This window comes from Palaemon carinicauda, chromosome 1 (genome assembly GCF_036898095.1).
Source record: "Palaemon carinicauda isolate YSFRI2023 chromosome 1, ASM3689809v2, whole genome shotgun sequence".
Taxonomy (NCBI): domain Eukaryota; kingdom Metazoa; phylum Arthropoda; class Malacostraca; order Decapoda; family Palaemonidae; genus Palaemon; species Palaemon carinicauda.
In genome coordinates, this window is record NC_090725.1 from 120,600,085 (window position 1) to 120,612,718 (window position 12,634).

Consider the following 12,634-nt stretch of genomic DNA (forward strand, 5'->3'; position numbering starts at 1 on the left):
CCATCCACCACCCTTGTTTTCATAGACGCCCCTATCTATCCCCTTAAAGTAGTATTAGCGTACTTTTAGTGGCACCTTATATTTTCATATATACCCCATTCGCTATCCTTTGTAGTCTCTCTATCTCAGTTTCTGTAAAATATATGTTTATTTCATCCAAAACAGATGGTAATGCAATACGTTTCCATAAGTTTTTTCCTATCAGTACTTTATTACAACTTCTCTATATGACGGAATACGTTAAGTTAGCTGGTTTTTGTGTGTTTTTTTTTATCATTGCCCTTTTCTGAGTATTGAATACTGTATGTTACTATTAACTGTCTCGTTCAATTTCTAAGTATGTTATTGTTTGTTTGTTTTTGTGTTATGGTCACCAAAGACCTTAATTTAAGCCAAACGTTTACTCGTGCTACGGTGCCACGTTTACCGTTTCGTGTCAAATATTACATACGGATATTGTATGTGAAGTGGATTTTATGATTAGGCTTACGGACAATGAAAGTAATTTTCCGTCAAATAAATGATTAAACATATCTATACAACCTTTCAAATATTCCGAAGTGGTTGGTTTAGTAAATCAGCCCATTCCTTTTCATTAATCATTTTAGGTTATCCTTTGCTATTTTACTTATTTAATTTATATAATAGTTCTATATGAAATATACTAAATCCAAACACATATAATACCCAATCCTTTGGAGATTTTCTTACGTCATGAAATGTTTACCATGAAGATTTGGCACCATCGCTACACATTCCTTCGTCGGAAATTTAAGTGACAGACAGGCGCTGCTTCTGAAAGTCTTTTCAGGTGACACTGAGTGTATTCTTTAAGTCCCTTGAACAAGATGAATGATTTTTCTAGTTGGAAACAGTTAGATTTAATTCTTATTTTAATCTTTTATCTAGTATGATGTTGATGTTATATTGTTAATGATTGCTTCTTTAGAGAGTGTGTTGAAAGTTGGACCTGTCAAGCCAACGAAGGTTCCAAGTGTTATGCCCTCTTGGGGTATTATTATCTTAAGGTAAGACCATTTTAGGTACCACTTAAAACCAAATCCTTTCCCATATCTCATTCTGGAGTTTCTTTGGAGTACCGGTAAATTGGGGTATATTATTCCGTATTTGGTCAATAGTAACAAACCTAACCTAAATTCCGTAGTGAATACATCTATAGCCCTTGTACCACCTCCAATTCAAATAACTTGTTAGTTTGTGATACATGGTGTATTATGTATAATGAGGGGCAGATATAAAACTTTATCAAATAAGCAAGGTAAGTACTTGTATTTTTAACTGTGACCCAATATTTTACAAATGCTCTGATACCTGATGTACCCCTTCCAATCTTCAGACAACACAGCACTGAGTGATAAATGAAAAATTCATACCTGATTTATATTATCATTGACATGATACTTTTGTAGGTTTCATTATAGAATAGTATAGTACAATATTAGGACATTCAAACTTGCACATTATAATACAATATCTCTTTTTAAATATGCTATTTTGAATCCCATGTACTACTCTCGGAAACCACCATTATTGACGTTACAGATTTAAAAAAAAAGTATCAATTTGCTCCTATCGTTATTTTAACACCCTCCAGGGGAACCTGCTCCCTCTGGACAGTTCAGAAATTATTTGAACAGAATGCAGGGCATAGCATATTATATTTTAAACCTCTTGGTTAATTGTTTGCAATATAAGAATATGCAATGTAATTAAAACTCATATTTCATTTTTGATGTTACTAATGATAGGCTATTGTTGAAACGTGTATTATTCTTTCTGATAATGGAAAATCAAAGTAAAATCCAATATTTGAACAGATGCTGGAGCACAAAGCTACAATTCACATCTTTGTTAAGTTTATGTATATCATTGGTTTAATTCAGTCCATTATACAATGTTTTCAAGTATTATTATAGTGATTTGATATATTTTGTTGTTCTGTTTTATCATCTTATGCCAAGGAAGATTCAAATTGGAGCATTTATCTGTTCGAACTGTATTAAAGTCGAAACATTATTAAATACTATTAATACTAGCCCACAAGGCTAACACTCTTAGTGAAACAAAATATGTAGCAAAACATGTTCCGTTTACCAAAAGATAGAACAATGAGATGATGTGGAATTGTGGGTGAAGTAGGCTATGGCAGAGCAAAGACCAATAAATGATTAATGTTAATATGGTGTACCAACATACAGGTAAATATGCTCATTGGGTCCTTTGACTGGCCAGATAGTATTACATAATATCCCACTCTGGTTGTGGCTAATTTTTGCTTTGTCTGCACATACACCGAATAGTCTGGTCTATTCATCACGCTTTCTTCTCTCTCCTCATACACCTGACAATATTAAGATGACTGAAAAACTCTTCTTCAACAAGGGGTTAACTACTGCACTGTAATTGTTCAGTAGCTGCCTTTTACTTGGTAAAGGTACACGAGGGACTTTAGCTATGGTAAGCAGCTCTTCTAGGAGAAGGACAATCCAAAATCGAACCATTGTTCTCTAGTCTTGAGAGTGCCATAGCCTCTGTACCATGGTCTTCAACTGTCTTGGGTTAAAGTTCTCTTTCCTGGGGCTACACTCAGGCACACTATTTTATCTGTTTCATTATTTCCTTTCCTCACTGGGCTATTTTCCTTGTAGGAGCCCTTATAGGGTTTATAGCACTCTGCTTTTCAAACAAGGGTTGTAGCTTAGTAATAATAATACTGTACTAATAATAATTAAGTAAGGAGGTTTTTTTTTCAGCACAAAAAACAGGGCTGCGAATGTCTCCTTAGCAAATGGGATTATAAAGTTACGAATTCTATGTGTTCGGAAGGCCTGACAAACAAAAACTTAAGTGATTGATTGTTTCATTAAATTACAGTACAGTACTGTGTTTTGACTAGTAATTATTTTTGTTTTTATTACAATGACTGCTTTTTCATGATGATAACTGGTAGAAACAAAAAATTTTAAGCAAGTTAACATAAATAGTATAAATTAAGGCTGGTACATTGTATTATTAGGCATTTCAAACGATATTGGTGATGATGCCTAGCGCAAATCCATAGATTTTCAGTTATGGTAGTTGACCCACCATAACCAAAAACTATAGGTTTCTGCCAGAAGTCATTAAAATGTTCAAAACCATAAAATACACTAAGTAACAATTTTATTTTCTCTAAACTATTTATTGTCCTATTCTATAATTTCACCCCTTTTTTTAAAGTTTCGTGCTGTACAATCTATTGCATTAACCGAGCCACTGTGCATAGTACTTAACAAAAACATAGGCTTATGTTCAACAGTTCATATACACAAGCTGTTCTTAATGTGGAATATGAGAATATGGGGTTTTTTGACTGGCCAGACAGTACTGCATTGGATCCTTTTCTCTGGTTACGGTTCACTTTCCCTTTGCCTACACATGCACCTAATAATCTGGCATATTCTTTACATATTCTCCTCTGTCCTCATACACCTGACAACACTGAGGTTACCAAACAATTCTTCTTCACCCAAAGGGTTAACTACTGCTTTGTAATTGTTCATTGGCTACTTTCTTCTTGTTAAGGGTAGCAGAGACTCTTTAGCTATGCTAAGCAGCTTTTCTAGGAGAAGGACACTCCAAAATCAAACCATTGTTCTCTAGTCTTGAGGAGTGCCATAGCCTCTGTACCATGGTCTTCCACTGTCTTGGGTTAGAGTTCTCTTGCTTGAAGGTATGCTTGGGCACACTATTCTTGAATTTAACTAGCCTTGGGAGGTGCATGTTTTAGAGCAGTGATTCCCAACCGGTGTGCCGCGGCACCAAGGGGTGCTGTGAGATCTTTCGATGGTGTCGCCAAAATTCAGAGGAAAAAATTGCATTAACTTCACTCTCTCTGCTTCTGCTGCTGCTGCACAATTTAGCGATCGAATTTTCAACTTAGCTACTTTTCATTGAATTTGTATAATAATTTGTACTTATGGAAAATTACAATCCAGGAGAACAATACTAATTATATGATTTTGCTGTGTAATAATTGTACGGACACTGGAGAGACATGGCTGAAGAACTGGACTTCACGGCAATAGAACGTGACGAATTTCTTGATACGTCTGCTGATTCAACACTGAAAGTCAAATTTGAGAAGAGTGATGTGACACTGGCAGCTTTTTGTCATGGAACATTGGGGGAATATCCTAATTTGGCTAAGAAAGCTATTTCTCTACTTTTGCCTTTCTCCACATCGTATCTGTGTGAGCAGGCATTTTCTGCCATGGCAACAATAAAATCGAAACAAAGAAATAGGTTTCTTTCACTTGAGGATGATATGCGGGTGGCATTATCAACAATAAGACCTGATATCGAGTTTGTGTTCCAAGCATCAATCGCAAGTTTCACACTAACTATGGTTCACTTTTGCCTATTTATGTGTATGTCTTGTATCATAGTGTGACACTGTAACAGTGCAGCTACTTGAATACATTGTGCAACTACTGTAAAACTTGTTGCAATTACATATTTGTATTATAATACCATTTTTTGTAATAGCAGGATCAGTGTAAAAAAAATTTTCATATCTATGTATAAGGTGTTGTTACATCGATGCAAAATGTCGAAATGCAAAAAAAATATAATAAAAAAAAACAACGGAGATTTTAAATATGTATTTCCTTATAAGGGTGCCGGGAACTTTTGAAAGGCTTGCCAAGGTTGCCGCAAACTAGAAAAGGTTAGGAACCACTGTTTTAGAGTATGGAAGTATAATTTTTAGTACCAAATTATGTTTGTTCCGTAACTGGTATACAAACCACGCTATTTAATAGGGGTATTACTTTCGCCGTAGCTGAACTGACAACCCATTAATTTTTAACGAGGATTTACTACCCACACCGCTAGTTAGTGGGGGTAGCTCACATTGCTCTCGGCTCGGATGATGGTCGGACGTGTCCGCTCTCATCCTCGCCGTCATATTGGCAGCCATTTAATTGCTTTTGTTTTTTTTTTCTTTTTATAGTTTCTGTGTATGTGAAGTTGGCCTCTGCGATCATGCGCACCTACCCTGGTTTTTTCTAACTACCCCTGTGGAACGTTCATGTCGGCGGTCGAGACTGATCCTCACGCCCTTTGTCCTTCTTGTAGGGGCCAATGGTGTGATAGTACCAACAAGTGTAGTGAGTGGTCTGCCTCTCAGTGGGAGAGGTTTTTGCAACGACAGAAGAAGTCCAAACGGGATATTTCTCCTTTGAAGGTTGCTTCGAAGGGAGAAGGACCCAAGGCCTCTTCTTCCGTTGCCTAAACCTCTTCCGAAGCTCCCACTCGGTCAGTTTCTTTCGAGAGACCATCGAGTGGTAGCGTAGACCGATTTATTGTTAACCAACCTCGGGTCTCGAGAGATGAAGTTGCTTCCCCTAGCGAAGCAGTTCCACCTCTCCCCCCGGGGGAGGACATGTCACTAACCTCCTTGTTTCAGCTTTGGTCCTCCTTGGGGCTTACGGGTTCGCCCTCCAAGGAGGTTTTGCTTAACTACATCCGATTTGGTGCTGCTGTCAAGCAATTGTCGTCATCGTCAGAGGTTGATCCTTAGTCTCTTGTTGACGTTGTGGTGTCAGAGGTATCCAATGCGGTTTCACCCATCTCCTCTTCCACTCCAATCTCTACTGTGGCTGACGGCTTAGTTTCTCCCGTTCCTGATCAACCTACGAGGGGAAAACTAAGTCCATCGTCAGTCTCTCCTGCTAGTGTTTCTCCCTCTCAGGGGAGTTCACTTACAGAGACTCCTCTTCGGAGGACTGCTGAAGGTCAGCTTGCTGATGCTACGGCCCCCAGAGGGCGCATCCGTCGGAAGGCTTGCCTTCCTCTTCGCCATAGAGGCCTTCCTTCACCTGCGGTGAGGCGGCGCCTCTTTGGTTCAACATCTTCTATGCAGTCCCCCGCAGAGGAGCCTCTAGACCGATCATCCGTCACTGCACCTGCATTGGTCCTGGACCTCTCTGCAGATCGTTCGCGATCTCCGGTGGAAGGTCGTCTTTTTAAAGGACACGTCGACCTTCCACCTGACAGACCTGCCGTCGCCCTTCCTGCATGGGCCTAACAAGGCTCCAACCGAACGAGGTATTGCGCGGCAACAACGTACGCCCTACACGCCCAGGAAACCTGACAAGAGCTGATTAGTAGCTCGTCAGGTCCATCACTCGCGCTGATCTTCATTCTTACCCTAACACAGGGCATCAAGAGCGTACGTGCCAACATGCGCATACGCTCCAACAAGAGCTTAGCTCCATCACGAGCCATGCGCGCCCTCATGCTCGCATACGCCCACGATCTTCTGCGCGCCAGGTCTCGCCTGCGCACACCGCACCCACGCGTCAGCACCCATCTACGCGCCAACACTCACCGGCACAATGGCGCTCTCCCGCGCGCCAACATTCTCCTGCATGTGCGCATTCGCGCCCTACATCTCACTCTCCTGGGCGCCATACTGTGGACCATCCTACGCGCCAGGTAAAACGTGCGCGCCAACTTTCTACTGATAGCACGACTTCTGACAAGTCAGCCATGCTGCCTTCACTCGCGCGCCAACCCTTACCAACGCGCCAGCGCTCACCTGCTTGCCAGCATTCTCCCACGCGCTTCCGCAAGGATATGCGCGCATCATGCACACGCTCGTCAATCCTCTCCTAGGAATGCGCGCCAACATTCTCCTGCGCGCCCTGCATGAATCTAAAGCGCGCCCACTCGCTAGGGAACTTTTTCCTGCGCACGTGCGCCCTACGTCTGTAACAGACGCGCGCAAACACTCTCCCTCATGCTCTTCGGGATAATCCTGCTCGCCCGCACGCACGCCACCAGTCTCCCGCCCGCGAGCCCCGGTATCCTGCCGCCCGCGAGCCCCGGTATCCTGCCGCCCGCGAGCCCCGGTATCCTGGCGCCCGCGAGCCCCGGTATCCTGGCGCCCGCGAGCCCCCGGTATCCTGGCGCCCGCGAGCCCCGGTATCCTGCCGCGCGCGAGCCCCCGGTATCCTGCCGCGCGCGAGCCCCCGGTATCCTGCCGCGCGCGAGCCCCCGGTATCCTGCCGCGCGCGAGCCCCCGGTATCCTGCCGCGCGCGAGCCCCGGGTATCCTGCCGCCCGCGAGCCCCGGGTATCCTGCCGCCCGCGAGCCCCCCGGGTATCCTGCCGCCCGCGAGCCCCCCGGTATCCTGCCGCCCGCGAGCCCCCCGGTATCCTGCCGCCCGCGAGCCCCCCGGTATCCTGCCGCCCGCGAGCCCCCCGGTATCCTGCCGCCCGCGAGCCCCCCGGTATCCTGCCGCCCGCGCGCCCCCCGGTATCCTGCCGACCGCGAGCCCCCCGGTATCCTGCCGCCCGCGAGCCCCCCGGTATCCTGCCGCCCGCGAGCCCCCCGGTATCCTGCCGCCCGCGAGCCCCCCGGTATCCTGCCGCCCGCGAGCCCCCCGGTATCCTGCCGCCCGCGAGCCCCCCGGTATCCTGCCGCCCGCGAGCCCCCCGGTATCCTGCCGCCCGCGAGCCCCCCGGTATCCTGCCGCCCGCGAGCCCCCCGGTATCCTGCCGCCCGCGAGCCCCCCGGTATCCTGCCGCCCGCGAGCCCCCCGGTATCCTGCCGCCCGCGAGCCCCCCGGTATCCTGCCGCCCGCGAGCCCCCCGGTATCCTGCCGCCCGCGAGCCCCCCGGTATCCTGCCGCCCGCGAGCCCCCCGGTATCCTGCCGCCCGCGAGCCCCCCGGTATCCTGCCGCCCGCGAGCCCCCCGGTATCCTGCCGCCCGCGAGCCCCCCGGTATCCTGCCGCCCGCGAGCCCCCCGGTATCCTGCCGCCCGCGAGCCCCCCGGTATCCTGCCGCCCGCGAGCCCCCCGGTATCCTGCCGCCCGCGAGCCCCCCGGTATCCTGCCGCCCGCGAGCCCCCCGGTATCCTGCCGCCCGCGAGCCCCCCGGTATCCTGCCGCCCGCGAGCCCCCCGGTATCCTGCCGCCCGCGAGCCCCCCGGTATCCTGCCGCCCGCGAGCCCCCCGGTATCCTGCCGCCCGCGAGCCCCCCGGTATCCTGCCGCCCGCGAGCCCCCCGGTATCCTGCCGCCCGCGAGCCCACACATCTCAAAGAACGACGTCCGGCAGGGTCGCCATCGCCTCATTCCCCTCCCCGCAAGCGCATACCACCGCGCATGCATTGTGGGAGAAGGGAAACTTCCAGAGGGGTTCAGGATCCCAAAGCTACCACAGGCAAACCCACCAATTAGGCCTACAGTGACTCCTCCCAGCGATCCTTCAATCCCTATCCCTTCAAGGGGTATGTCTGATAGTGCATCTATCAGCCAACAGCCCTGGTTCGGTGCCCTGATCAGAGCCGTAACCCAGGCTTTCAAGCCTGTCCTCTCTGAATTGGGACAAAGAACCATGGCTTCTTCTACCCCATTGAAGAGAAAAAGAGGAGTTCTAGACACGGTCACTTCCCCGAGGGCGAAACAGACTCCACGCAAACCTTCGAGGCAGGTTCCTTCTAATCCTCAAACTGCCTCTCCTTCCCTTACAGACAAAGATATCACGTCTCCAAGGGAATCACGCGAGGAGAGACTTTCCCCCAACGCACCAATGGAGGAAACCTCTCTTCACGCCGAAGGGTCCACTCAGTCAGGGATTGGAAGGAACATGCCACCTTCGTCAATGTTGGAGTCCCAGGAAGGAATCTAAAGACTCCAAAACATTGCCTAAGTCCTCCCCGAGGACTAGGATGGAGCCAACTAGCCACTCAGAGAATGTCCGCGACTCTCCTCAAGAAAAGCCTTCAGGGATAGAAGGAGACTTCGCTACAAGTCCTACATCAGTTGGAGACCAGCAAGAGTCAAAACACGCGTTTTGGCAAGTTCTGACTCTAGTGAGGGCTCTCAACGGGTTTTCCGACCCAGAGATCCCTCCTCAAGAGGGCAAAGACACGGTCTTAGACCGCATCTTTGGTACTCAAAAGCCCTCTAAGACCAGTGCAGCCCTGCCTTGGTCTCAAGGGGTAAAGAGTACCAGGGACAAGATCTCACAACAGCTCTCCGAGATGGCCTCCTCCAACCGTTCCGGTACCACCAACAAGCTCTTTCCACCACCTCGCGTACAGCAGAGGAGGTGCTTCGAGATGCTAGAGGAGCCTTGTCTAGCTCTTCCACTTCACCACTCGCTGGAAGAGGTAACCAGGGGAGTCCCTCTTGAGAGACTCTCCAACCGGCAGGTCTCATTCTCGGCAACCGAGATCCTCAATCAGGAGAAGGTCGCGAAGTGTGCTATGCAAGGTACTTCGTAGCTCGATATCTGGTTGGGGACCTTAGGTATCCTGATACGTTCTGAGGATTTCTCCAAGGAACGTACCAGGAAAGCTATGGAAACCTTCCTTCTCCCAGGTACTCGCACAATCGAGTTCTGGCCCACCAAGTCAAACTTGTGGGCAAATACCATCCTGAAATGCCGGGATACAGTAGCTGAGAGATTCCATCAGAAGGTCCCTAGCACCGAGATCAATAGGCTTAGACATTCCTCCTTGGAGGGGTCTGTTCTTTTCGAGCCTAAGGATGTGGAACATGCCGCTGAGAGGTGGAGGAAGTCTCATCAAGACTCCCTCCTTCATAGGGCTTTAACATCCAAGCCCTATAAGCCTCCAGCACCCTAGCAGTCCCGTCCAGCCAAGACCACTACGACGACAACAGCAGCGAAGACGATGGTGTCTAAGCCCTTTCTTGTCAAAGAAAGGAAAGGCAAAAAGTCCTCTAGGGGAGGCAAAAATCCTAGAGGGAGCAGCCGAGGCTGCAAACGCTAGGATAGGCAGTCTCCCTGCATTTCCATCAGTGGGGGGATGCCTACAAAGTTGCTCAAACAGGTGGAAGCAACTCGGGGCCGATTCCTGGACAATCTCAGTGATCAGTCTAGGATATTGCGTCCCTTTCATAACATCTCTACCTCCCCTGACGATGAATCCAGTGTCGTTGAACTCCCTTGCCATGGGATCGGCAAGGGGGCAAGCCCTTCGGGCAGAAGTCCAGACAGTGTTGAAGAAGGGCGCTCTCCAAGAGGTCCTCGACGGATCCCCAGGCTTCTTCAGCCGACTCATGTAAAGAAGTTGTCTGGAGGCTGGAGACCAGTCATCGACCTCTCAGCTCTGAACAAGTTTGTCAAACAAACTCCGTTCAGCATGGAGACGGCAGACACGGTCAGACTAGCACTAAGACCGTAAGACTTCATGTGCACACTGAACCTAAAGAACGCGTACTTCCAGACGCAGTCCGTCCGTCTTCAAGGAAGCACTTAAGATTCAGCCTAGACAACAGAATGTACCAGTTCAAGGTGCTGTGCTTCGGTCTTTCCACAGCACCACAAGTCTTCACCAGAGTATTTACCCTAGTATCATCTTGGGCACACAGGATTGGCATCCGTCTCCTCTGTTATCTGGACGACTGGTTAATCCTAGCAGACTCGCTGTCAACCCTTCTTCAACACAGACAAACTTCTGAGACTTTGCCAAGATCAGGGGATCATGGTAAATCTCAAGAAGTTTTCCCTGCTTCCCACTCAAAGACTGGTATACTTAGGCATGATTATAGACACCACTCTCCACAAAGCCTTCCCATCAGACGACAAGATAGCAAGGCTGAGAAAGGTCGCAAGACCTTTTCTCAGACGAGAAAAACTTCCAGCCCAATCGTGGTTACGTCTCCTTGGTCACCTTTCATCGCTGGCCCGTCTAGTTCCCAATGGTCGCCTCTAGATGAGATCCCTCCATTGGCGACTCAAGTCCCGGTGGAATCAAGCTTACGACTCCCCAGACATCCAGATCCCCATGGGACCTGTGGAACTGACGGATCTCCAGTGGTGGGTGGCAGACGAGAACCTGCGAAAGGGAGTGGATCTTTTTGTCCTTCCCCCGGATTTGATGTTGTTTTCAGACGCTTCACAAAAAGGGTGGGGCCCCACGTGCTGTACCACACGACCTTAGGCCTCTGGTCAGAGTCAGAAAAGTATCTCCACATAAATCTCCTGGAGATGAAGGCCGTCTTTCTAGCCCTTCAACAGTTCCAACAGTACCTGGCAAGTCACTCTGTGGTGGCGATGAGCGACACCACCACAGTAATGGCCTACATCAACAAACAAGGAGGTACTTTTTCGCAGCAACTATCCCATCTAGCAGTAGAGATACTGAGAAGGGACGAAATCCACTCGATACCACTATCGGCACGCTTCATTCCGGGCAAGAGGAATGCTCGCCGACAACCTGAGCAGAGCATCTCAGATAGTGAGTACCGAGTGGTCTCTGGATCATCTAGTAGCCAACAAAGTCCTGACTTTGTGGGGTTCTCCGACTGTGGACCTCTTCGCAACAGCCCTGAATTTCAAGCTCCCGCTGTACTGTTCCCCAGTCCCAGACCCCAAGGCTCTCTGGCAAGATGCTTCCCAACAACGGTGGGACAACATCGACATTTATGACATCACGCAGAGTGGTTCCCGGACCTTCTGCAACTCCTAACGGAGCTGCCAAGAGAACTCCTTCCATGACACAATCTACTCAAACAACTACATGCCAAAATCTTCCGCAAAGCCGTAGCTTCACTACGACTTCACGCCTTGAGACTATCCAGCATCTCCTCTCTGAGAGAGGATTTTCGCAACAAGTTGCAATCAGGATGTCTGGACACCTGCGAAAGTCATCAGCAGAAGTCTACCAGGCAAAGTGGAAAGTCTTCTGTGGTTGGTGTCTTGGAAGGGGTATCTCTCCACTCGATGCCAATATTCTAGCAAAAGCGGAGTTCCTCGTGTATTTATGTGAAGAAATGCGCCTATCAGTCTCGGCAGTGAAAGGCTATCACTCGGCTTTAAGCCTCGCCTTCAGGCTGAAAGGAATGGACATTTCTTCATCGCTAGAACTTTCTCTACTCATACGGAGTTATGAACTTATCTGCCCTCAGTCGGAAGTGAGACCTCCCCCATGGAAGGTGGTTCGAGTTCTTAGGTCTCTTAAGAGACCTCCCTATGAACCATTACGCTAGGCATCAGATCGCCACCTAACCTGGAAGACTGTGTTCCTGCTAGCTTTGGCCTCGGCCAAGCGAGTCAGCGAACTTCATGGTCTCTCGTATGACATTGCAGTGAACCCTCGTTTATCGCGGTAGATAGGTTCCAGTCGCGGCCGCGATAGGTGAAAATCCGCGAAGTAGTGACAGCATATTTACCTATTTATTCAACATGTATATTCAGACTTTTAAAACCTTCCCTTGTACATAGTACTGTTAACAAACTACCCTTTAATGTACAGAACACTTAATGCATGTACTACAGTACCCTAAACTAAAACAGGCACAAATATTAAAGGTGATTCTATATCATGCATTTCCTAAACATGCTAAAAAGCACGATAAAAAATGGCAACCAATGTTTTGTTTACATTTATCTCTGATCATAATGTAGAAACAAACTGGAGGTAGAGCTTTGCTTATTACCCAGACATATTTCCCATACTTTTCCCTTAGAACTACATCACATCTTCCTACTTTAGATATATATATATATATATATATATATATATATATATATATATATATATGTATATATATATATATATATATATATATATATATATATATATATATATATA

At 47.7% G+C, this 12,634-nt stretch overlaps 1 protein-coding gene across 1 annotated transcript in view; it reads left to right on the plus strand.

The window, feature by feature from the left end:
* Positions 1-741: 741 nt before the first annotated feature.
* The window catches only part of LOC137651331 (intraflagellar transport protein 88 homolog), a 361,406-nt gene continuing 349,513 nt past the window's right edge, over positions 742-12,634 (plus strand). The window contains exon 1 of the mRNA XM_068384619.1: positions 742-811. The gene's annotated coding sequence lies outside the window, so the exon portion shown is untranslated. The remainder of the gene's footprint in view (positions 812-12,634) is intronic.